Source organism: Rutidosis leptorrhynchoides, chromosome 1 (assembly GCF_046630445.1).
Source record: "Rutidosis leptorrhynchoides isolate AG116_Rl617_1_P2 chromosome 1, CSIRO_AGI_Rlap_v1, whole genome shotgun sequence".
NCBI lineage: Eukaryota > Viridiplantae > Streptophyta > Magnoliopsida > Asterales > Asteraceae > Rutidosis > Rutidosis leptorrhynchoides.
In genome coordinates, this window is record NC_092333.1 from 421,217,237 (window position 1) to 421,221,660 (window position 4,424).

Genomic DNA, 4,424 nt, shown 5'->3' on the forward strand with positions numbered 1-4,424 from the left:
GTTTGAGTTGTTTATCATAGTCCGAAATATTTAGCGTTTTCTAAAAATTGTCCGTTTCGCGTATAGTCAGTTTCTTCGCGTTCGTAAAATTATTTCGAGTTGGTCGGTGGTGTCGGAGAAATTTAACTCTTAGCGAGCGGAAAAATATGGTCCGATAAAAAGTTTAGATGGAGTTTGTTAAATTTGTTTAAGTAAAGTAAAGGTTTAACATTTTTTATCCCTGAAAAAGTTGCACATTTTACATAGCCTGGGGAGGTGTTTTGTAAATGTTGTTGGTGGTGTTGTTTTGAACTTGTTGGAACCACCATTTTTTGGGAAAAGTTTTAGTATATAGGATAATAATAATAATGTATCCAATAACAAGCTCATTAGAACTATCAAATAACACACGAATTAATTTAAAAATGAAATTATGTATATTCAGTACCATTCGTTACTATACCGAAAATACCGATACAGATGCCGTACCGAACCGGTACAATTTTATTAATTCGGTTCGGTATTCGGTTCTTGATTTTGAACAATTTCGGTTTTGGTACTATTCGGTTTCGGTACCTGTACCGATCTCATCCCTAGTATGGAGTGAGAAGATGTAGACAATCATTCTTATATCAATGAATAAAGAGAAGTCATTTATTCACCCATAGTGAAATATCCAAAGACTAGAGAGAGTCTTTTCTCTCAATGTTCTATGGACATAGAGATTGCTTTCGAATTGACCTCCGACCAATAAATAGGCTAAAAAAGAAAGGTTGTGAGACGCTATAAAAATAGTAGAATCAAATTTCCATTAGTTTTAAAACTTGCCTAAAGTTTAATTTATAATATTAAATAGTTGTCATATTAGAAATTATGAGATGATATAATTATTGCAACTTTAAAAGAATTTTATTACTCCGTATTATTTTAAGTAAGAGATTTTTCCGAGACAAACTAAAATAGTACTTCCTTAGTCTCATCTTTAAATGTTTACTGTTGACTTTTCAAAGTCTTTCTTTATCAACTTTGACCGTAAATATTTTTATTTGTGTTATATAATATTTGATGAAAATTATATGAATGAATTGAGTTTTAAATGTGTTTTCATTTCACATAATTTTTGTCAATATATAACACAAATAGAAACATTTACGGTCAAAATTGACAAGGAAACACTTTGAAAAGTCGACAGTAGTTATTTAAGATGGGACGGAGGGAGTAATAGATAGACGGTTATTTTGAGACGGGGAATATTTCACGTTTTCAATTATATTATCTAACAAAATGATTGAAAACTAAAAATTGTAGAGAATAAGTCCTATAAACTTACACTTCCCACATAGCACTCACACAATGAAATGAAATAGCACAACTAAAACATGATAAATGAGGGTACACAATAAGTATAAACTTACACTGCTCACATACCACTCACACAATGAAATAGCACAACAAATACATATTTTTTTAATGAGAGTACATAGGTTCAAGCAGAGTTCACCCTCTTATTTCACTTCCTACTACAAGCCACTTGACAGTATACATAACATAAACAACATCATCGTAATTAGTTAACCAACAATTTATATATTGTTCACGTACTCAAACACACCGGATCAGATTACATCAAGCTAGCTCATTTCCACATCTTATGACTTCCATATTTACCTCCATGATGGCCAAACTTACCATGGTGCTGACCATAGCCTCCATGACCGTGAGACACATAACCATGTGACCCGCCATAATGACCCCCATGGCCATATCCACCACCACCGCCAGCTGGGAATCCCATACCTCCGTAACCTGAAGGATAGGCGTGTGGCGGGTATCCACCGCCATGTGATTGATGACCACCATATTGAGAGTAATTACCATATCCGTATGATCCATGTTGTTGTGGGTAGTGTCCACCACTACCATATCCTCCGTGGTGCGAGTAGAGTCCTCGGTTTTCGTTATGTGTCATCTTTTATCTTCGCCCTAAATACATTTATAGAAAACAACACAAATGACACGTTTATAGAAATAGAAGTCTATATATAAATGCGCTATTAAATAATTAGACATGTTGATGTGTTAAAAATACGTCAAACTTGACTTTTCAACACATTTACTTAACTTTTAACGTTTATAGTATTAGTTCAAATGAATCCAAATTTAAGTTGAGATCTAAATAATCAATCAGGGTTGAGACATCTGGCGCGACAATTAAATGTGATTGAAAAAAAAATCTCAATTTTTTTTTTTCGAACCAATCACATGTGATTGGATTTGACATGCAGTAATCACATGTGATTCTACATGCCAATCACATGTGATTATAAAACTCAATCACGTATGATTCTGCATGTCAAATCCAATCACATGTGATTGAAAAAAAAAAATTTTGAATTTTTTTTCCCAATCATATGTGATTGTCACGTCACATTTCGCACTCTGATTGGTCCCTTAGATTTCAAGGAAATTGTTGGATTCACATGACTACAACTCTAGTGCTTATATATGTTGCTCGCAAGGTCTTTTTACTAGTTAGCGGTTTAACCGAATTCAACCCAAATGAACTCGTTATCCAAACTGCCTCACTTCAAATTTTACCACATTTAATCAATTATAACGATTAATAATATATTATATAAGCTAATAATAATAATGTAAATAAACAAGTAAGGAAACTATGAAAGAAGAATTGAAAAGTGTAATAATAGAAGGTCAATACTAACCAAATTAATGAGAGAATACGTCAATTTCAAACTCGTAGGTTTATTATATTATAGTTGCGATGGATCCAGATTGCAAGAAATGTATGGAGGGGAAAAGTGTTATATAGGAATGCTGGAATTGGATTCAGATGCATAAAATGTTAATGGAGAATCCAACGTCTTATCCTTCTAGATCTTCACTAAATAATACGTGTGTTAAACGAGTTGAATAACAGCACAACAAATTTGTGCAATATACGTTAGCAAACTATAACTTTAAAGTATTTTTCATCTTATCTTATTTAGAGTATAACCAAAGAGCTTATATCCTAGCCGTATTGAAGCGTGGACAATTTGACTGGTGTATGTTTGTCATTAAAATAAGAAATCTTATTATCAGTATATATTCCATAGTAAAGATTTAATGTAGCATAGAGTATCTATTCCGTAGTAAAGATTAATCTATACATCTAAATGTCATAGAGGAAATGAATAGTACATTTTATAATCTTTACACATCTACCCCGAACTTTTAATTTTTATAATTCAAACACACTTCTATATCTAAAAGGCAAAGGCCAAATGAATAGTACTATTCATTTTTCCACTTCTCACAAACTTAACCCCCAACTTTTATTAAAATACAAATCGCACCCCCACTTTATACTCTTGTTAAAATACAAATCGCACTCCCACTTTATACGTATATTTTTTCCCAAATTTCACAAACTTAACCCCCTAACTTTTATTAAAATACAAATCGAACCCCCACTTTACTAACTTTTTTCTTTACTGATATTCAATTTTCACAAACTTAACTCCCTAACTTTTATAGGCAAAGACCAAATGAATAGTACTATTCCCTTTTCCACTTTTCTCAAACTTAACCCCCAACTTTTATTAAAATACAAATCGCACCCCCACTTTATACTTTTATTAAAATACAAATCGCACCCCCACTTTATATGTATATTTTTTCCAAAATTTCACAAACTTAACCCCCTAACTTTTATTAAAATATAAATCGAACCCCCACTTTACTACCTTTTTTTTTTTTACTAATATTCAATTTTCACAAACTTAACCCCCTAACTTTTATTAAAATACAAATCGAACCCCCACTTTACTAACCTTTTTTTTTAAATAAAACCAGAACGCTAAAAGAAGCAGCTTTCACAAAAGGAACAACCCTTCAATGTTAGATGTCGAAAAAAATTCCTTTTTTACAAAATAAATCAAGAATTTTTTTTTTTTAACTCGCATTCAAAACGGAGCCCCCGCCGCGAAGCGAGGGCTCCACAACTAGTTTAATCTATTCCGTAGTAAAGATTTAATGTACCATATTAAAAAAGATATTAACTAAAACTCTATGTTTGAAAACATATTATAACAATTCGTCCGCCCTCGCAATTCGCAATAGAAAGGTTGTGATTTTCGAATGGCTCTTGCGAATTGCAAATTTCATTTTTTTCGCAATGATAGGGAATTTCATGTCGTGACCTTAAATATGCCAAATAATGTTTCGGCCACGCCAGGTTTTCTCGTTAATCGCAAATCTCAAGGATCACCTAGCGATTTGCGAATTGCGAGCTTAATCTTATCTGTATAAGAATATATATCATGTTATGTAGAAATATATAAGTTTATTGATGAAAATTAAGTGACGATGAACAACTAAATGACGAGCCAGGAATAACAAGTACATGAACCCGTTCTAAGTTTTTTTTTTTTTTTTTTTTTTTT

The 4,424-nt window shown here is 32.2% G+C and overlaps 1 long non-coding RNA gene across 1 annotated transcript; it reads right to left on the reverse strand.

The window, feature by feature from the left end:
• Positions 1 to 1,359: 1,359 nt before the first annotated feature.
• Positions 1,360 to 2,862, reverse strand: LOC139872196 (uncharacterized). Its single transcript, XR_011766925.1, has 2 exons — positions 2,703 to 2,862; positions 1,360 to 1,962 (listed from the first exon to the last, which is right to left on the reverse strand). It is a non-coding gene; the product is annotated as an uncharacterized lncRNA (long non-coding RNA).
• Between the last annotated feature and the right edge of the window lie 1,562 nt (positions 2,863 to 4,424).